At 39.7% G+C, this 22,421-nt stretch overlaps 1 long non-coding RNA gene across 1 annotated transcript; it reads left to right on the top strand.

The window, feature by feature from the left end:
* Positions 1 to 7,561: 7,561 nt before the first annotated feature.
* LOC141921663 (uncharacterized) lies at positions 7,562 to 21,004 on the top strand. Its single transcript, XR_012622727.1, has 3 exons — positions 7,562 to 7,630; positions 19,013 to 19,139; positions 20,623 to 21,004. It is a non-coding gene; the product is annotated as an uncharacterized LOC141921663 (long non-coding RNA).
* Positions 21,005 to 22,421: the final 1,417 nt, after the last annotated feature.

Here is a 22,421-nt window from a genome sequence, read left to right as displayed (position 1 = left end):
TGAATATTAAGATTAAAAGGAGCTCTTCGTTCTTTTTCATCAAAGAGTTGAACACTCCCTGACCCCTGAGTGACCTTTTAGGTGATGCTTTGGGGAGACTAAAATCTTCAAAAAAGCAAAGGCTCAAAACCATGAATGTTATTAACACTAGATGCTGAGCAAGCCTTTGATCAGGTGGAGTGGAATTATATGATAATAGTCCTAATACAATGCTGAATTGGAGACACTTTTGGAGGTAGATTTCTTTCTCTATGTGACCTATAGCAGATGTCAGGACTAATGTAGACAAGTGAAAAGTTTTGCTCTTTTCTGGAAATATTTATAACACAGGCATATTTTATCATAAAGCTAATGAACAGAGTTTTAGCAGGAAGATTACTAAGGTTACCATCCTGCTGAGATGATCATGCCTCGCTATTACAAATGCAAATTGAAATGTTACCTTCCTGAAGAGATGAGAAAAAGGTTTTGCTGCGTAGTGTTTGAGACAATAAACTTTGGGACAGAACAGTAATGGAGAAATGAATGCATCAAATTAAAACTTGGCAAGAGAGGAAAAAAAAACCCCTTGGGTTTTTTTCCCCTAAATTTTTAAAAGACACATTGTCCAGATGTAAGGAAATGAATCATTAGAGAGTAAACCTGGCATTATCCCTGTATTGAACCCGAGGAATGAAGCAGGATTCATTCAGGGCTGCTTTTTCTTTGAGGATGGCAAAGATTAGCTGATTTATGTGAGAAATTTTAAGAGATTTTTTTCCCCCAAGATTTCACAGATTCCCTTGTTTCATGATAAAAATAAGTTTTGTGGGCTTGTTTGGTTTTCTTTTTTCCAGTAAGTGTCATTGTGAATCAAAACTTCTAGAAGATTTTTAAAAAATTTGTATGTCTTGCTGTCAGTTCATCATTATAATCAGTGTAACCTTTTTGTTGCTCGTTTCAGTGCGCTAGTCTATTTTATATCTCCTGAAACCAACAAGGGGGGGAAAAAAAGCCCTATTTAAACTTTACCCTGTGATGTAATATCTCTTTGTTTGTACTCCAAAATTTTATAGGCCTCCTTTGCTATTGTGCCTTATTGAAAACTCATGCCTTATTTGCTGTTCATTATTATCTTTTCAATACTTCTGCTTCTTAAGATTCCTCATCCTCTTCAACATTTGTTTCAAATGATTTTTCTCTGCAAAGGTATGCACTTGCATTTTTGAAGGGAACTGGCATATTGCTATTATCTACCCGTTTTTCTAATTCGTTTGGTCTCTGTCATGAGCTGTGTGTTGTCCAAGACAGATGTTTGCAAAGTATATTAGTTAAGAGTCTGCAGATCTCAAATGCCTGGCACGCATGGATGATGCAAACAGGTTTAGAGACAGGAGAAGGTAGGCTGGAACTTTCATTTACTTGTGAAACAGAAAAAATTAATAAATGGATGAGGAAGACAGTCCATTCTAAACACATATGATACTCCGCTAGAGTCAATCCTAAAACACAGCACTGCTCTATTTTTAATGCACTTACAAAGTTTCATCTGCAAATTTCATTAATATACTCCTGTAGATCCAGGATGGCTTCTCCTCAGGAGTCTCTACTTTCTGGATCATAAAGTTGTCTTCACCATAATTTAGGAACCTCTGCGATGATGCATGTTCAGCTGTATTTGTTACTCAACAGATGTCTGGGTAGTTAAATTCCTCCATGAGCCTTTATCAGTACTTCTATTCTGGGATTCCCAACTGGTTCAAGATGTACCTCTCCTAGTCGGCAGCAGTACCACTGCTCAGTGATCAATATGCACAGCTTGGGTCAGGCTTGTTCAGCAGAGATCTAGAGTGGCTGGCGGCCCTGACCACCACCAGTCTGGCTGCTCAAGTTGACCATGTAGGCCTGAAGTCAACGTCTTGTTGATTCCTGCTCAAGAAGGACCGGGTTATAGGGGCAGCTGGGGATAGGGCCCACATTCATAATTCTTGACACCATCTGCTGCGGTAACTGTCGCTGCTCTTCCTGTGGGGCTGCCGCCTGGGCTTGCTGCTCCTCCATAAATTTCGACAACACCTGCTGCTCTTGCTATTCCTTCATATATTACATCTACAACAGAAGCTCGAAAACATGCGCTGCTCACACTTCATTTAAACAGCTACCTTTCCGACATAACGCGCCGATTCCAAAGCCGCCCCTTCAAGCAGTTTGGTTTCAATAAAACAGGCGTGATAACAAGTTAACAATGCTAAGGGTGAACGTCTCTTCAGACCTACCCTGGGTTCTTCAGCCATCCCAGCTGCTCTTCCCACTCCCTAGGTCATCTCTTGTCTTGGAGAACCATTTGTGCCTGCCTTGGCCACTGGTTTCAAGGACTCAGCAGGATGCATTTAACCTTCTGCCAGAAGGATCAACACCCAACAGCAGTGTGGTAAAGTTTTAGGCAAACGATGCCAGCCTGCTCTATTCCCTTAGGCTACTTCTTTGCATTACATTCTAAGGAGCTTTCCCTAGAGCTGGTCAAAGAGTAAAATAAGAATCTGATTTGCAACTAGAAGTGCTGAATCTGGATCACTATGATTCACAGAGTCATAATATTAGTTATTAATGAGTATGCAGCCTACTGCTAGTATCTGAGAAAATGCTCCCAAATCCTCAGAGTTTAAGGAATTTTAGTCTGAATGATATTCACCCAGGAGTTTAGATGTCATTCTTCCATCTAGAAGTATTTGTCATCCAGAAACCAGAAAAAATCCTAGCCACTTTTTGGTTTTCTGAGCAATCAGAAATGAATAAACACAGTCAAAATAAATGGTTTATTTTGAGTAAGCTGAAAAGCACTTGTTCTCCTTCTGCACTGGCTGTGCACCAGTAAGTATTAAATTTACAGGTGTCAGAACTGGTTTGCAAAACATTTCTTATTAAAAAGAGGATTTCCACCTCACAGCAAAGGCATAGCTAAACTCTGTGTAATTTCAACTTGTCCTGTTCTGCACTGCAGCAACTGGTGAAGTTGGTCCTCTGACATGGGAAGTTTTGACTGTATTATAGGCACCTTTCACTTTGTCTGAAGCCGAAGTGCTTCCTTCTCCTGCTGAAAATGGGCAAGAAAGGAAGGAGATGAGACAGTATCATTCGAATATCCCTATCAGTTTGAAGATTTTTGCCTCTCTACTAATTTTTCTTCCTGGTCACTTATAATATGCTGATAAAAGGCAGGATGTGTTTCAGGACACTACTCACCATTTAAAAACAAGATAAAGTGCAACCAAAAAGAAATGCTTCTTCCTTTTCAACAACTAAATTGATCTCCTTTGCCTGCACCCCTCACCAAGTATCTGACTTCTTCTGGCTAGCTAGTAAATATAAAGTCAAACACCTGTTTACCAGACACAGAGCTATGTGTCTGCCGTTGCTGATCCATCTGTGGAACATAAACATAACTTTCACCAGCTGCTTCTTTTAGCATGGGCTGGTAATGGAAGCCATTATAGAGCATATCAACAACATACTTTCCTAATAATCATGGGCCAGAGCATCACAGGGCGTAAACTGGCAAAGCCTCACGGAAAGTGATACTGATTTACACCATCAGAGGACCTCACCCTGCTGTGTTTGTTTTCTTCACACTCTTCTTCTTTTAGCACTCTTATTTTCCTAGTTTCTAGTTTGTTTCTGGTGTTTGGTTTTTTTTTTTTTTTTCCCCCATTATATTATACTAATGAGGCAACGTGTTGTGAAATAATTCCTGGGTCAGGCTCAAGCAGTAATGGATAATTACCTTGGGTACCATACAGCCTCAATATTAATGACTCTAAGAAAACCTCTGAAGATTCAGAGGTGTGATACTGCAATGACTCCAACTGGATTTGGGCCAAACGCCCCATTCGTATAAACACACTCAACTCTATTGACTTCAGCAGAATTAAGCCTGCTTTTGTTTGTTGCAAATGTGCTGTAGGTGATTCACAAAATCACGTCCAACCACGTTCACACTCTTTAGATTTAAGTCAAGCTTGAAATCTCACAGTACAAACAGCAGATTCCTTTTTGTCTTGCATGAAGACTAGTGTCTTATGACTATAATTAAATTGCTGATAGATCCCCTTATCTCTCAGGCTGCTTCAGGATGCAGTAATGAGGAGCTGCTCTTGACGAGCATCAGCATACCTCTTCCCCTGTGTCACATCAGTTAGGCAGGTCAGGATCTTGATGGTGACCAAAGACAACATTCATCCTATGACCAGGCAGTTCATTTTCCTTTCAGTGCAAAGGGCGGAAAGGCCGTGAGACTTTTTGACTCTTAATTTTCCAGTCAGGAGACAACCTGGAACTCAGAAAAGAAATTCCATTAGTACCTGAGGCTCTCAAATGGGAAAAACTTGTACAGCTTTAGAGATGTCAAATTTGGGGAAATCCATCCTGTTGAGTTCAGCCCAGAAATGGTAGCATTCTCTGAGACTTACCAATTAAAATTCACTTTCCCCTTAGTAATTTTGTAACATATGCTGAACGCTGAACAGTGCTTTCCAGGACTTCTGCAATGGCAAAAATCAACGCTCACCTCTAATATATTCCGACTTAAAGTGTGCAACCTTGTTTAAAATGCACTGCTAAATCATATATTTTCATGTATCGTCATGTCTAAATGCATGATAACCAGGTTGAAAATCAAATTATCTGTGTTAAGGTGAATATTACAATGTGACTACTGCCTGCTGTGCCGCCAATGAATCTTGTAAACACAATCAAATATCTCTCTCCCTCTCACACACGGAGAGACACATGCACGCCCTTGCACAAGAAAAGAGATTCTTCACCTTCTGCCATTGTATTGTCACAGCAGCTCATGTTTATTGTGAATGACATCTTCAGCTACAACTCAGCATGAGCTCTGGTATGCTGGAGCTGAACATCCTACTAGGAAAATCAGCAGTGACATTAAAGTTGTTTCATGAATAATGAAAAAATAAATATCACATTTACTGTAGGTACACAAAATGCTTTGTTTAACTAAAAGCGTTTGCAGAGAAATTCCAGGTCTCTGAGGGTAGATACTATTTTATTAACTGTGGATAGAGAACTTATTTAGATGGAGCTGTTTTCATTATATTGGTAATTTTCTCAATTATACAAATGAAAGAACATGTGATCAGCACTATTAGTAGGATACAGACTTCTCTTTTACAAAACTCTCAGAAAATCGCAAAACAGCAAATATTCCATGCTTGCAGCCATATTGCATGCAACTTATGTTCTTATACAGTAACTTACATTCTGTATAAGGAGGCTTAAATATGTGTCCCAAGTCCAAATCTGTGTTACAAGAGTTTTAATCATTTGTGGGGGTAAAAAGGCTTCAGAGACAGTAATGCAATTATATAAGTGTGTAATGCAAAAGAGAATTCAATTGTCTCGATGCCATACAAGGCAAGGTTATTACAGGATCTCCGCAAAAGACACTCAAAACACGACTGCACTGCATCCAGAGTTTTGCTGGCAGCATCAGTGTGCGTTCCTGCCAGCCGTCAGAAGTTCATAATCACAAATTTCAGGGAGAAGAAACAAGCCTACTTTGAATTACGGGGTTACAGTGACCAGACATTTATATAAAAGTTATTTGTAGTGGAAATGCTATACTTTGTCCTATTAAGGACTGAGCAAACACACTTTTTACAGAGCATTAACGTGTCAGGCAAAAGTGAAATCTTTCAATGATTTCAGGCTTTGTGCTAGACTGAAACTTGTGATCCTAAAATGCAACGGCTTTTAATGAAATGCAAATATACTTGCTTCCAGAAGCGGAAAACAGTCTCACAACTCACAACTGTCCCTTAAAAAAAAAAAGGGGCTGTTATTCCCCATTCTTTGGAATGTTTCATCCATATTCATAGCGAGAACCCTGAGAAATGTTCTGAAGTGCCAAAAAGTATGAAAACTAATAACAAACACATTGTCAATATCCTACTAACTATTGCTTATGAACTTATCAGCATGGAAATAGTTATTCTCAGTAGAACTTTCTGAATAGCAATCATAAATAATCGGTTTCATAAATAGTGCAACTAGTAAGTACAGGCTTAATATTAGTGATTCAAAAGACCCACCTTCTCTCAAGGAGAGTGAACAGATTTGGTTTTTAGCTTTCACTGAGGCACGCACAAAAATGGTGTATTTTCCATAAACCTAGGTCTTCCCTTTTTTATACAGAGTAGCGTATTTTATGACTTCTTTCTTGTGAGTTCAAGTTGCCTTTATTTCCTATTCATAGAGGAATGCTCATCTCCTGTTTGAAAACACCCATGTATTTACTCTTATTTGTTTAACAACATCCTAATGGCAGTTACAAAAAGAACAGTAAACAGAAATAATCCACCTTATTGGTACCTGTACACAAAGGCTCTACTCATTCTTTGCCTTTAAATGAGACAGAAAATTAAAAGTATTTTTTTTTCTTTTTGACATGTGCCAATGCTTGCAGCAAAAACAATAAGGAGATAAGTCTAAGGTATATTATCTCTTTAGGCTCCCACTACTGTCAGGAGGTCTTAGGCAGGTGGTTTAGAGTTCCTCCTTACTAGCTGCAAGGCCAAATCATGAATTGAGAGAGGGCCAACATTTAGATCTGACATGCAGGAAGAGGTGCATCAGGTATCCCTTGTCATGCAGTGAAAAGAGTTAAAAGTAAGCAAATGTATTAGCAACTAAAACCCGTGTACTAATGGGGAATGTGTCAGTCAATAGCAATGCAAGCTGTGTTTCTATCTATTATACAAGAAAGGTAAAAGTATTCTACTAGGTCACTTAGTTACTTCAACCAGATGGAATCCAAAATGTTCAGAAAATTAAAAATCCATTTATTCCTCCAAAGTTGCATTCCATCTGTTTTCAGACATTTATGGAATCTTTTTGCATACAGGATATAGCAACCACTGGTGCCTTGGAAATATTTCTTCCCTGTGCAGCTCACAGAAAGCCAGGCTGGATATAGACAGTACTGGAGTAAGCCCTTTTTTCAGGTGTTCTTATTTCTCTTCAAAATATATAGGAAACTCTGGTCTTGTTTTAAATAGAGGAATCATAAAACCCAGTGTATTATTGTCTGCAAAATTGCAACAGGAACTTTTAATCTAAAAAAAAAACCCAACCCCAAAACAGGCTATTCCCTGCTCTTTCCACCTTGAAAATTTTAACTTTCCTGCCAGTCTGTTTCTCATTTTCAGCTTGTGGAGACAGTACGAATGATTCAGATGCTATGAAAGAATGCAGCCTGGCATGTAGTGATCTCCACCCTGAAGATAAAAGTGACAAAATTACCCCAGGAGTTATGAGCTCTAGTCATCATCAATCATTTTTCAAGAAATATTTTATTTAATTCAACTACATACTGTGCCTAGATCTAACTGGGGTATGGTCCCCTTCCTTCTATCCTTGTTCTCAGCATCTTCAGCTTCACCAGATGGAAGGATATCATCTGGCATGCAGGCCAGGCCAAATTTTCTGTATATGACACAAACATCCACATTTCCTCTGTTTCCTTAGGACCTTCTTTCCTTCGCCGTCAGTGGCTCATACAATAGTTCAGCATCAATGAGCATTACCCTGCTTGGTGCAGAGAACACTTTATCCCCCAGTGAAGCTCACCCACAAGGTAAGTACAGGCTATATCTGTACTGTCAGCTAAATTATAGTCCCACTTCACTCCTGATACTCCACACCTCACGTTAAATCACTCCAAGCTTCTATGCTGGAAGAAGCCAACTGGATCTCTCTGAGCTGAAAGACATTCAACAGGTAACTCTGCCCCAGGATTATTTCTTATAGGTCAAAACCACACCAGGTTTGGTGATCTGACAGAGTCTTCCAATGCTACATCACCAGTCCTTTGTACCATAAACACCCTTCATGCCCTTATGCCAAGGCTCAGATTACTTCACAATATGTGACTCAGGAGGATACATGTGTTCATTACTTACATCTGCATTTTGTTCACCTCCCCAAATCATTTGGGTAACTGGCAGGTGAGTGTCACATGGAAAGACAAAGCACTCAGAAATCCCAAGCCAGTACATCAAAAAGCAAAGAACTGGCTTTTAAGTGTAAGACTGCATTTTTTAAAAAAGTACTGGAAAAGAAAATCACAAACGGTGAATGATTTGTTTCAGTCTTTGTGTTTTGTTTTGAATGTCAGGTCATGTCTTCACGTTTTCTTCTGCAACCCCAAGGTCAGGGAAAGAAAAGGAAGTTAATATTCATACTTAGCCTCGTGCCATCCAAAACTGACACTTAACCACCCCACCCCACCCCAAATTCAGTGAGGGTATTGCAAGACTCTTACTGAAAACTGGCACCAGTGACATCAAGTTCTGCTATAACGAGTCTGTACTTTTCGTCACTACAGATTTGAAATCCACCAGGTTTGACTTTGGGGTTGAGGACCACATGCTAAAAGACCATATTCAATCTGCAGCAGAACCAGAGACTAGATTTCCTCCTTTTTTGGACAAATATTCTCCTTCAGTCATAGGGAAAGCCATCTGGGGAAGCTTGCTGCCCAAGATGGACAAAATGCAAGCAGCAAAACAGCAAAACTAGAAAAAACCTAACTGGTGCAAGAAGGGCTGCTGAGGAGCATCCCGAGAGTGCATCCATCCACATGAGGCAGGCACACATCTCCCTGGTGTCATCTTCTGTCCACACAAATAAAATACCTCTCTCTCAAGAGTTAAAACTAATTAAAGGTTTCCTTTGATTACACGGGGGGAACTTGGACCCACACCTCCTTGTCAGCTGAAGTGCCTGCACTGCTTCTCTTTAGTTTCACCCATCCCCTGCTAAGTTTAGAAGAAAAGGCAACAGCTGTGGCTACTGACAGAACAAGGTTGGCAGCTGCAAAACTGAGATGCCACATTTCAGTATATAATTTTCTTTCCAGTGTCTCTCCCTAACTTTCCTCTTTAAGAGGCACTTAAAATCCATGTGTCTGACTCAATTATTGTTATTGTAGCTACGGAACAGAATGTGATGTTGATGAGGGCCTACCTGTCTAGTTAGCTTCCCTTTCTGGATGCTTTCTTTCTTTGATTCATCATTGCTTGTGACACATGTATTGTCTAAACTATGTTCAAGAACAAGTCTCTAATACATTCAATGGAAGAAGGTGAAAAATCAGAAAACAGCCTATCAGTTGCATGCATAAATTTATGCACTAACTTTAAACATCCTATTTCTGAGAAACATCTTATATACAAAGCATGGTTTCATTGCAAATTAAGAATAACATTTGCAGCAAAATTAAGAATAAAATTTCTTTTACTTCCTTTGATTAGGAGAGCACCGAAACTGCATAAATGTTCTGTCTTTATGAACTCATCTAGAGATTCTGCGTTCCTTCAGCACTCAGTACATTATCAAATCACATCCGAAGTACTATGAATTCATGCCCCAGAGGGCATGAACCCAAATTTAAAGTCATCATCATTCTGTATATTTTCTGCTCAGTTGAAGGTTTTATGATACAGGCTGAATGTCTTTTCAGGACAATCCTAAAAATAAGCTAATGCAGTGGGGACTGAATTTATTGGACATGTACACTCACCTTCAGTTGATGTTCTCCCTAGGTCAGTTCTCATGTGATTGGCAAGGGATCGTGACAGCTTGTATCTTCCTATGAGAAACCTGTGTAGACACTGGTAATTAGAACTGCCACTCAGTCCTCCCTGACAACAGCTACTGCAGTGGCTCTGGGCCTCTGAACGAGCTACTGCCTCTGGAAAATCCTGTTTCCCGGTGTCTTCTCCTCCGTAGGCACATACCTAATTGCATGTAAACATTCTGTGATTTAGTACGGGACACAAAAACATTGGTACCTCAAGCTGAAAATACAGCAGCTGATAAATACCGAAAAACTACAATTCCAAAGTGTCATCTACAATGTAGCTCTCAAACTGCCTTCCCTGACTGATTGCTGAACTAAGGATACTTCCTCAGTAATGGAAAATCTGAGAAGGGTCTCAGTCTCCTTTTTAAGGAGCCTAATTCTTAGTCAAATTTATGAGTGTTGAGGCTTGTAAGTTAGTTCAGTTTCGGAAAAAAAATACTCCGTTTTGGTTTGAAAATATCAGTGTATTTTCTCTGTAGTATTCTACCTCATCAGCACAAGAATAAAAAAGCTCAATTCCTTATTAGTATATTTTTACCCATAACTGATTTATTGACAAACTGTTAATGACTGAAACTAACAAAGAAAATGAAAGAAAAGTAACGCAACAGGAAAAAGAACATGAGGGATCTCCAGTTCACAGCTGTATTTGCAAAAGACTAAGGATAAGGCAAGATGTTTGGAAATATTTGCAAATGAAAATGAGGCTGAAATTTTTCCTTGTACTAGTTTATCTACAGAACAAAACTTGGATTCTATTCTTGGCTTTGCTGCAATTTGGAGGTATCATTTCAGATACAGCTTGTCTGTGAAATGGGGCTAACAATAGAGCTGTAGTTTCCACACACGGTGCCCAGTTATTTAGATCTCATCATGTTAAATAGCATCTTTTTTTCCCGCAGTAGAGAAAAAAAAGAGCCAGAGAGAGGCAGTCAGGAATTGTTGAGATCCAGGGTTGAAAAGGCAGTGAAATCTAATCTCCAGACCATGAAAATCAGTGGAAATTGACTTCAAAACACTGTTGATTTCAGTGGTTTTGGGATCAAGGTTTAGGAGAACAAACTTACCACACGAAGACAAGTCTGTTTTCCAGAGCAATGCTTACCTTCTTGATAGAAGCAGCCTGTCAAGACAACAGCAAACTGTACTTTTGGGAAAAACCTATACAGAAGGGCTGTATATAGTTGTAGGGTGTCCAGGAGCAGGGAAGGAGTTCCCCCTCTGCTCTCCCCACAACTTGTTCAAGACAACAAGGAGGAAGTTCTGGTTTACTCCTGTGGTTAAGCAGAAAATATCTGGCACCAGACCAGGTGTGCAGAGCCCTGAGGAACAAGGAAGCCAGGCTGTGTGGGGAGGGGCAGGCACAGGGACCTGCTTCTACTTTGTATTCCTTCCCACTCCATCAGCATCAAGCCTGCCAGCTATGGGAATTTCAGACACGTTGTGTAGAATCACATACAGGGCACTGAACATGCCAGAGCTGGAAAGCATTGCAACCACCGCAATGCTGAGTTAATTCTCCCAGTAACAAAACAGCCCAAGAAGAGCACAGCAGAGTGTATTAAGCATCTTGATAAAGTTTTATGCAACCACTCTTCAAAAACCAACCCAGAAATGGCAGTGCTGTATTTTTAGATAGATAATTACAAGGGTACTCCCATATATGTGCTTCAAAATGAATCCAGTAGCGTAATCATGCAACGGGTCAGAAATTACCGAGTGAATAGTACCATTTCCTTTTTAGACTTCTATTATAGTATGGTGGCAGTGTAATTGTGCTGTATTTGGGTAACGCTTCGGCACAGCGCACAGGGGAGTAAGCATGGAGCTCTATCCCTGTTCATGGACACTTCTTCTTGAAGCGTCTGCCCATCACAGACACAAGACACCCTTCGCTTCTATCACTGTTAAACTACCTGTTCCCAGCGCTCAAAAGTCCCACTAAATTCAACAACAAACCCACAGACTTCTACTCCATTGACTGCACCCAGTTTTCAGAGGATGCAAAACCCAATGTGTTGGTAGCACCAAGCTCATCCGAGATATCCCATAACCCTCTTCTCAGGGATGGTGGGGAAAACAATGTTAAGATATAAGTAGCAAGGTAAGCTGTGGAAAAATGTATTTTAGAAATGTTACAGAAAGCTCAGAACAATCTAGCAATCCTAGACAACACAGGCGGAAGATGAAATCTAAAGGAAATCACATTTTAAGCACTGAAGCACAGTTATGGCAGCCAAGTAATTAGAACTCTGCCCTTTCAGACTGGTAGGTAAGTATCACTGAGCTTAAGAGCTCATGGTGTCCATAATATTCCAATTTTGAAACAAATAAGCTTTTGCTTATTCTTCTCCCCCATCACTCTTCACTATTGTGTAATAATCTCTATATTAATTTTCCATGTATTAGTAGCACAGGTACCTTCTGAGAAGAAACATTCTGAATTAAAGGTGGTTGCAATTTTATTTTATTTTATTTTTTTAATGTAACTGTTTAGCTGTTAGCAGAGGCTGATTAATAGAAAATTCTCTTTTAGAGAAATTTGTGAGCTGTTCTCATCTACCACTCCTTCCAGTGACCCCTCTGTCCTGGGTCCCGTCTTTTGGGCTCCCTGTTGATGTGGTAAAGGAACTGGAGTAAGTGTGTACCCAACAGGTACTACTAGTCAATCCCTAATTACATTGGGCCCATTTCAGTTCAGGTTTGATCCTAGAGATCTTATAAACTTTGAGAATTACATTTCCACATGAATATCAGCATCTCTTCTAGCAGGAGAAGGTCAAAACCTTTCTGAAGGTCTACAATGGCACAAAGGATGATTCAGCTGGTACCCCAGGAATGTTCTTAGTTTACATAACATAGAAAGACAGCTAGAAAATTATTCTTGCCGAACCTGACTAAAAATATGTTTGCAAAATCATTAATGGATTCTATTTCTTGTAACTGAGAAGCAATTTGATAAATCATCCTTTGCCACAGTGCCACTAATTGCAATGGATTCTGAAAAAAAATCCCAAATGATTTTTTTTAGAAAAGCCACAAATCCTGAAGGTACACTGCTGGCAAGCCCTCAAGTGTTTATATTACAAGCCAAGCAATTTAAATAATCCCCAAATTCATTACGTTCAGCTAGATGCTCAGGAGAGGTCCTCTCTTCCATTGGTTTCCAAGAATACACCAGTATAGAGCGTCTTATTTTTCACAACTGATGGGTTTTGTGTGGCTAGGACTAAATTACAGTAGCAGGATTTTAACAACTGCGGAAAAGACTATAAAACTTTCTGCCCCTTATTAACTACTGTGTGACTATTAGGTTTATGGGCAATGTTAACATTGCAGCATAGGAACAAAAACATTGTAAACGGTCTCCAAAATGTTGGGAAGCAATTTTCCCCAAGAGAGGCAGGGGGCCCTTCCAACCCTGGTAAGCTATGGAAAGGGTCATGCGGCACACACGTAAAACTAGATTAAACTTTCTGTTGCTAAGTAATTAAACCTAATTGTAAACCTGCGCAAGTGCTAATTTTAAAACTTAGCTCCCCATTCAGAGCTCCAAAATCGCTACTGAAAGTTCATGAAAAATGAAAACTGCCTCTTTAAAAGAAATCAGCTTGCAGCTCCCCTGAACAGAGCCCCTGGGCAAGTGGTTCAAAATATGATTTTTATAAACAAATCTGACATAGCAAACTTAATGCAAAACCCTATGCATATAACATCACTTATGTGTGCAACTCGTTTAAATTATAGCTGTAGAGAGAAGGAAATAAAACTGGCATATTAACCTTTGGCACAACAGTGCTCACATACTAGCAATGTTCAGCAGCAGATGATATTATTGTGACTCCCACTAGTATTGTCATAGTGAAGGGTCTGTCAGAATTCATGTTCGAAACCTCTACAGTCAGAGTTTATTAATTCAGCCATGAGCATCCGTTCCAGACCTACCTTGGCATGTTCAGTCTTAAGAGCAAAATCTTTTTTACTGCAACTTCGTTTTCCCCATGACCGCTGTATTTAAAGTTGCTGAACGCAAAAATAAAATAAAATAAAACAGAAATTCATTAAATACAGCATTTCCTCATCACCATCATATTTAAAAACACTGATTGCAAAAATAAAATGAACCAGAAATTAATGAAATATAGCATTCCACGGCTTATTGCCATAAGCTCACTGGATGCCTTGCTTCCCAAATGTCCTTTTTAAAGAATCGTCTGCTAATTCTTCCTTGAGAGAGAGGACCCTTTCCAGCAGTTCAAAAGGACAAGCCAAATGCATAAGCAAGATAGACTTAAAAAACTTACACTTACAAATGAAATGTAAAACATTCTCAGGTTTTTTTTTGGTGAATGCTCCACATTATTGAATAAATTCCTATATAACTAACAAAAGCATCTTATAAAATGAGCTTTCTTTGTTAAATAATGGCTTACTGCAAGTAGCTTTGGCAATGTCACTGAGGCCTTGATGTATGTTCTTGACCTGTCTATATGCTCTAAAACATTTTGGTCAAAAGTTTCAGACACAGGACTTACATGACAGCTTGGGGTATCCTTTGATTTGGTTTCTTTGTGCATCTTGAAAATGAAAAATGGTTCATTACAGATGAAGGCCACAAAGCTTACCCGTGGGTAAGGCTAATTTCACCTGGAGAACAGTTAGCCTTCAGAGTGACGGCCAGTGCAGACACAACCCAGCACAGGTCCAAGGGAAAATACTTCTTGGCTCCTTATTTCAGAGAGTGATTCATAAAAGGAAAAGCATTAAGCCAAAATTTTCAGAGCTAAAAAAGTTTATGAAGTTGACATTAAGTGAACTAATCCTGAGAGATAGTAAATATGACAGCCTATGCAATGAAAGTGAAACAAGTGCAGACCTGCTGCTGTGCTGGAAGATACAATGGTTGAAATAATAATCTGGTTATTGGAAAAACCATTAGATCTGAGAAAAGTTACTTTAGCAAAATATCACAGGACCATAGCAAGACACATTTATATTATATATATTGAAATGACATCTATATACATTGCTTTAAGCAATCCTCACTTTCTCTACTTTGTGGAAGAATCCTGAGAGCCACCTCTATTTCCCCAACTCCCTTCTACCAGCAAGCCCTTGGGCCAAGCTCTGACATGGGCACTGCAAAGCAAAGGAATACGTGATGTACTCTTAGTACTGCGGGATTAAGAATGTAACGTCTTTTCTATCTTCATTTCCTCTGATAAAACTGGGACAAATTACGACTGCAGAGGCTGCTATGCAAGCTGGACCTAGCACAGAGCCAAAGATCAATGCATGTGAAGCAGAAGTTAAAAAAGACAGATTTGGAGTACCAAAAATAAGCTGCAAAGAAACTTAATCCTCAAAGGTCAGATGTACATCTGAAAGGCCCAGGCCATGCCTTTGTATCAGAATGTTACAACATTAGCCCTAATGACTTAATAGTTTTGCCCTTGACTTGTGTCAACAGGAACCTATCTTATTACATGGTAAATTGGTTACTTCCAGCCTACTCCAGACTCCTAGGTGATGGGAAGACAGAGGCACTTCTAGCAAAATCAGAAATGTAACCTAGTACCTGAACAGTGTTGCTCAGTAGTATTTAGTAGCATTTCAATTTTTGTACATGTCTTTGAGTAAAGGGAGGCTGGACACAGTGTGGGGAAGAGACTACCATGTTTGGCATTCAGGAGCCAAAACTAAAAGGAAGGCATCTCCTTTGCATACTGTTGTGCAGTGTCATCAAAGGTCATCACCTGCTTCAGATATCAAGGGATAATAAGCTAGGGTCAGGCATAATGATGGTAGGCTCTAGGTAACAGAGGATGCTTTCTTATGATCCTTCCCTTCTCTTGGAGAAGTTTGCATCTTTAACAGACTTTCTTCACCTCCACACAGAAACAGTTTCCAAGCCTGGCACAGCACAAAGCCACCAGGTGACCAAGGTGCATTAGCACCTAACTGTTCAAAGCCTCTCCTTATATAAAACAAGGACAACCAGTAGTTTCTAAAAGAGTTACTGTTACAAGGCAATTGTCTCATTCTATCTAAATTGAGAAATTCTGTATTTTCCGGTTTATCTGGAAGGCTTTGTTTCACATCTGTCCTAAAAACCAGTCTCCTGTCAGCTGGATAAAGGGTTACTTTTCACAATAAAAACACGAGAAGGGAGAGACATGCTTATACGGTTATGTAAGTCTTCTTTAAGGAGTTTTACAGGCAAGTAAGATGCAGCTCCAGACACTAGACTTTTAAATCATTTAAAGCTGACATAAGCTGATCCTAGGCACAGTTTATAATCATGTTTTACTTTTCAGCTCTGACAATTACAAATTGTTTGTATTAGCTTCACAAGTATTCCTATTCAGCAGTATTGTCAAAGTCCATTCATCCCAGTCTCATAACAGCACACCAATCCTTTGCTTTGCCAGCCTCCATCCATAACCTTCATCCAACTGCTACCAACCACACGGGTAGGGGCAGGAGAGATCTACAGCCTGCAAAAAACCCCCCTCATCTGCAATCTGTGGTAGCTGCAGTTTCCCACGTTTCAATGTGGTTTTCAGACCATCTCAGCTCGACAGGAAGAAGCCTGGCATCCTCTAAGCATGTTGCACTTGTAACCTTTGAAGATGTTCAAAAGAAAAGGAAAAAAAAAAAAAAGAAAGGTCTTAACCATTTTGCATGAAGTTGCATGAAAGTCTTGGGGCCTAACTTGACTGGAACTGTTTTAAGTACTTCTCTACTACAGCAGCGGTGCGTCATATGAAAGGCTTTGTTTGGCATCTATCCACAGTTATAAATAAAAAACATATTTATCTTTGGTCATGCATATAATTTAAAAGTCGGACAGAAGAAACCTTTTGTCTCCTTTTAAATCTGTAGCAAGCCCAAGATAAATTCTTATAAATTATTTCTTTTAAAAGGAAGAAAAGAAAAAAACAATAACAAAATAAGCTGGCTATTTGGAAATCTGGAAAACAGATTATTTCTTTGGATGGAACAAAGTGTGTGTATGTGTCATCATGACTTTAAACAGTTCCATGGTTCCCCATGGAAATACTTAATTGAAGCTAATAAGATGTGGAGTTATCAGTGGTTTGGCATGATAGATTTCATATGGTCTCTCCAAGATGTTTTACCTCCTTTAAAACTCATTGACCTAAGATTGTGTTAACTGGTGATGTGAGCAGCAACCACCACAGATACTAAATCTGAGTGAAACTCTACTCACAGAGGGGACGTGAGTTTGGGCAAACTCCTTATAACTCCAACCTCTGTGCAACACAAACACTTAAACTTCTGATTTGTAGCATGTGTGACAACCTCCCATAGAAACCTCCAAATGAAAGACTTGTTTGCCTCTTAACACTTGCAGCGTGGGTCAGAAGTCCTTTCTTTTGGCATCACAAAATTAGGAAAGAAACTATTGTCAGCAGACTACAGATCCCAACACAAATCTTCCCCCAATTACCATGCTTCATAAGGTGATCCTACAAGCTCACCCCTCTGACACTACAGAGGACTAGGCCTACCTTCTTCCATTAAGCAGATTAGTTGATGCTAAGAAAATCTTTGACTAGTTACAAATTTTTTTTAAAAATGTGCCCTTCTAACACCTCAGTTTAGAAAAGTAAATCCCTGCTGTATTTGAGATAGATATATAGTGTCCATAGATAATAGTACATTTTTAACCATAAGCACGTATCTACACAACTTATTGGAGAGCCAGGAAAGCTCTCTGCATGTGCAGAAACAGGTTATTCGGCATCTGCAAAGTGCAGGTGCTTTATAAGCATCTGTATATACCCGTTTCTGATAATATCTCAAAATAAATTTGTCTTGAGCCAACGTATCTGTGTCACTATACATGATTAAGCCATTATGAAGTTTATGCAAGAGGAAAGGTTTTACTTATACTGATATAACAGAGTTTATAAAGGACTTTGGGGAGAGGTAATCTGCATAACTTTGGCACACATTCCACACCTACGTTTTAGGTAATTAATTAAACCATCTTCCTAAAATTGGCCAAAATTAAGCAGTTTATCATTATTTTCCTTCAGAAAGAGAAATTTGTAGACTTTTCTGGAATAACCACCTTCTGCCTTCAGCAATTCTTTTTCCTGAAAACTTATTCCCTGCACCTGCAAATGCATCCACTGCATATGTTTCTTTTTAATGTTAATATTCCTTTCAAATATACCATCCCCACTGATAAAGTCAAGTACATGTCTATGGGCTGTAGGGTCAAGTTCAGTGTACCACCTATCGGTAATTACGTCAGTCAGCAGCAAGCACAGTGCATTCATTAACCTATATGCAACCTTGGTATTTAACTTACACTGACCAATATTATAATAGGTATTAAAGAAACTGCATGCAAATAACATGATATGAGAAATGCAAGGATACAATAAATGCCATGGGATAACATTGCATTTGGAAATAGCTGAAGTCAACATAAAGAGAGAATCGTAAGATGAAACAACTACTTTGCAGCTGCTTATGGACAGAGACAGCCTGGGGAACCGACACTCAGGATTAATGCAACCTTCTTTAGGCACTGAACAAGGTGAATAGGAGCTCTGCATTCATTTTCTAGCCAGCAAAGAGTAGAAGTCACCTCCTGAAGGCGATTCCCATCTTAGTTATCCAAACTCTGTGACACCTCTGACTCCTCATCGACAATACAGGGAAGCGAGGACAACTGATCTCCTAAGTCAGGTGTCTTGTGTAGTTAGCAAGAAAAGAATCCAGCCTGAACTTTCTGGCATATTTCTGTTACCAGTTTCTCCTTAAGACAGTCTGTAACTTTATGTGTGTTCCTTAAAATGCAAAAGTGCCTAAGATTACAAGGTTAGCAATGTAAGCTGCTGTAAGCCGCATGCCAACTCAGATGCTGCAGGATCCAGTGCAAGTTTTCGTCCATCTCAGCATATGGATGAACTGAGCAGAGGAGAAGCAAGCCTGGCTGTAATTACATTAAGCACTTTGGCAATAAGGAAAAGTTTGTACTCGTACACAGATGGCTTTATGTTACAAAGCTATAAATGTGCCAAGTTTCATGGCTTCACCACATGATGCAGGGAAGGGGCTTGATCCAAAGTCTGTGCAAACCTTCTGAAAAGCTCTCACTGATTTCAGTGCATTTGTATCAGGTTTATGATAAGTCCACTGGACACACCTGGAAAAATGCTATTATTTTTAGACCATTTCTAGTCCAGCTTGCCTTTTTTAGCCCAAGTCTTCATGCTTTGGTGACTCTGTTTTCCTTTAAAGGAGATACAATAAAGTCCAGTTCAGGTTGATTAAAATGACTTTGACTGCCCACTGTAGCTCTCATCTAAGCTGGAAACTTAAACTTTGCAGACCTCATGGAAACTACCTGGGGGAAAAAATATTACATTCTTATTCTGTGAGGCCTCCTGAGTCCTTCTGGTGTTTTGGATTCAAGTCCTCTTTTCTGTGACCCTCCCACCCCTACTACTTCATGAAGGTAAGAGATTTTTAGACTTACTTTAAAAGTCCTTAATTTAGAAAAATAAACAAAAATTCTGTCAACCCATTCCCCAGTGTCTCACCATAACTTATTTTAGAGTAATAAATCTTCACCCTGACAGCTCTCTGATGATGCATTACATTAATACATCATAATGACAATACATGTGATATATGATGGATATATTTTCTGAAAGGGATATCACCTATACATTCCATCTTCCCAGCACAGCAGAAGAATGTTTGGGAAAAGGGGGAGAAGGGGAGCTAAAGGATGTTCTTTACCCAGAAGGCAAAATCTCACAAGAGAATGTGGAATCAAGTTGATTGCCCTTGTTAAAATACCAAAGAGAGTAAGAAATAAAATGCCTTCTGTGCAAAAAACCTTTCTATCAGCAAGATGACCTGTTTGTTCCTCAAATACTGATATTCAGGCTGGAATATAAAAGGGAAATTCTTTAATATACTTGTATCAGTCATGCTAATACAGCAGAAACAGACTCTAGGAAATAACCACAATGACTTCGATAGGGTTGAAAGACTGTGATAATGAGAGGTGCAATATTTAAAGGGGTAACTGAGGTGGTCTGCAAACAGAAATAACTGGCAGCCTCAGTGAATAATCTGCTGAGAGTTGTGTACACTCCAAAGAACCATCAATGACCAACGCAAATCAAAATCTTTTCAGTGCCCAAGCACAGACAAGGTGTTGACAGGGCTTTTCAGTAGGAAATAAAGTTAATTTTTGACATGGGTATCTGGCCTGCCACAACACCATTGCACATAGGAACCAGATCACAGGCTGGTGTTTGCTGTGCTAGGCTCTACACAAACAGAACACACACAATCCTGGCCTCAACCAATTGAAACTCGATTTCCAAGGTTTACAATGCAAAATCAGCCCCAGGCCTGTTGCCTGGGCAGAAGGTAGTAGTGACTTTGCTCCAAAGGCTCATCTCACACATGTGACTGTGTGGGCTGAACAGTATGAGATCTGACAGACAGTTTTGACAATAACTGGTCTAAAGTGGCCCTCCTGATGCACATGGCTTGCACACAGGTAACTCTGACAACAACCTCAGTGTCCCTGTTCTTGGCATAAAGATCTCAAGGGCAGTCAGAATCTACCTTTAGTCTATCGATAGCCTTTTTTTTTCAGAAACATGGTCTTTCCATCCACTACCAGGATACTGAATTCTTAGCATTCAGTTTAAGTGGAGAGCAAAAAACAGTGGAACAACAAGCTTCTGGCTTTTTAGGGGTTCTGACAGTGATCTGATGTTTTGGTGAAAAACTTGACTTTTGCAAAACACTTACAGCAGACTCCCTTCAACATCAAATTGCTGTTTGCTTCCCCACATTCCACAAGTATCTGAAGCCCATTTGGACAATGCTATTACGATTCCTGAGGTCTTATACTGTGTGTGATTGGCAGAGCTGTCTGAGAATAAACATCCTCCTTGACCTTTCTTCTCTTACAGACTTACCCACAGGTACCCACTGTGCCACTGAAATGGAGTCTGATGATAAAAGTTCTGACCTGGCAAATACTCACCTGTATCTTTGCAGAGGACTAAATGTGAAGAAGAGCACATGAAGCACTTTCTGTTTCTGTTTGGTCTTGCTGATGCTGCACCGGAGGGGTAGATCTGATGCCTGTTTTCAGAAACAACTCAGAGGCCTGATGTATTCCTTTGTCGTACGAGGAGCGGCTGAAGGAACTGGGGTTGTTTAGTCTGGAGAAGAGGAGGCTGAGGGGAGACCTCATCACCCTCTACAACTACCTGAAAGGAGGGTGCAGAGAGCTGGGGATGAGTCTCTTTAACCAAGGAACAAGTGATAGGACAAGAGGGAATGGCCTCAAATTGCACCAGGGAAGGTTTAGACTGGATATTAGGAAGCATTTCTTCACAGAACGGGTAGTTAGGCATTGGAATGGGCTGCCCAGGGAGGTGGTGGAGTCCCCATCCCTGGAGGTGTTCAAGAGGCGTGTTGACATAGCACTTAGGGATATGGTGTAGTTGGGATCTGTAAGTGCTACGTTAATGGTTGGACTAGATGATCTTCAAGGTCCTTTCCAACCTAGATGATTCTGTGATTTGTTAGTTGAAGAATTAGTAAACAAAATTCCTGTGAGACATTTAGTGGGAGAAAAAGATGTTGTGATTAAGATTATGGAAAAGGATTAACATATTACAATAAGAGTGAAATATGTATCTGAGCATGTATTTCCATGTGTAATCATCCTAGCTGACAAGCAAAATGGGTTTGAATATGGTGGCAGTAATATCAGCTCCATTGTAAAGTTCTGCATAAAGAGAGGCCTTGGACATTACTGTTTTGACTTTGCTAAAAACACTTGAGGGAAGAGCCCCAGATTCCTGATAGGGACTGTCAGGTCTCACTCTGTCTCAGAAATGCTGAAGACGGAAACATCAAGATACAAGCAAAATGACTGGAGTGTTGATGTTACTCTGTTGAACATATGCAAACAAGTGACGATGCCCAACGCAAGGCAGTATAATAACCACATTCTCTGAATGTGAATGGAGTGTTTCTGAAAGGTGCTTATTGACATCTGAATCTTCAATCTGTAGAAGAGATCTGAGCTATAAAGAATATAGGAAGCCAATACATGATAGCCATGGTGCCTTGCTAGCAAGTCTATCTCCTGAGGGTTGATTACAGGCAAAAAGAAAAAGGTTCTAATGGAAATCAGATGATACAATCAACCCTACTAAATCCACTGTCACTTTTCTATGACCACTTGCAAGACCCTATTGTAATGTTATTTTGCATTGTAAACATTTGGCCTTTAGCTGTTGAAGGGAAACAACCAGCTCATTTTGTAGATGAGCCATCAGTTTCTGGATACTGCTGCTCTGAGTTAAGCAAACTGCATTACCAAGTCCCATCAATGCTAGATTTCTTGGGCATGTCAGATGTCCTCTCACATACAGGAAAAAAAAAATCAGTGTCTGCAAAAACATCAAGAAAAACGCTAACTGACTTGCACTGGGGCCAAGTATACACTTAAGAGTTATAAAAAAGAACCCTTCTTAGTAACTTTACAGCAGGGATAGCACCCCATTTTTCTTGTCAGCCATGAAAAAATGCTATTTAATGTCCTAGCACAGCCTACCCTGCTGTCTTACCCTTGGGTGAGCTGGGGAAGTAATAGGGCAAAAGCTTTTCAAAGATACTCCATGTAAACAAAGCAGAGGTTTCTATATTTTCCTCTGCTGTCTTCTGTTCTGAGTACCAACTTTTGCCCTTTTCA

This window comes from Strix aluco, chromosome 3, assembly GCF_031877795.1.
Source record: "Strix aluco isolate bStrAlu1 chromosome 3, bStrAlu1.hap1, whole genome shotgun sequence".
NCBI lineage: Eukaryota > Metazoa > Chordata > Aves > Strigiformes > Strigidae > Strix > Strix aluco.
The sequence above is the reverse complement of the archived record's forward strand: the minus strand, read 5'-3'. Positions and strand labels throughout refer to the sequence as shown.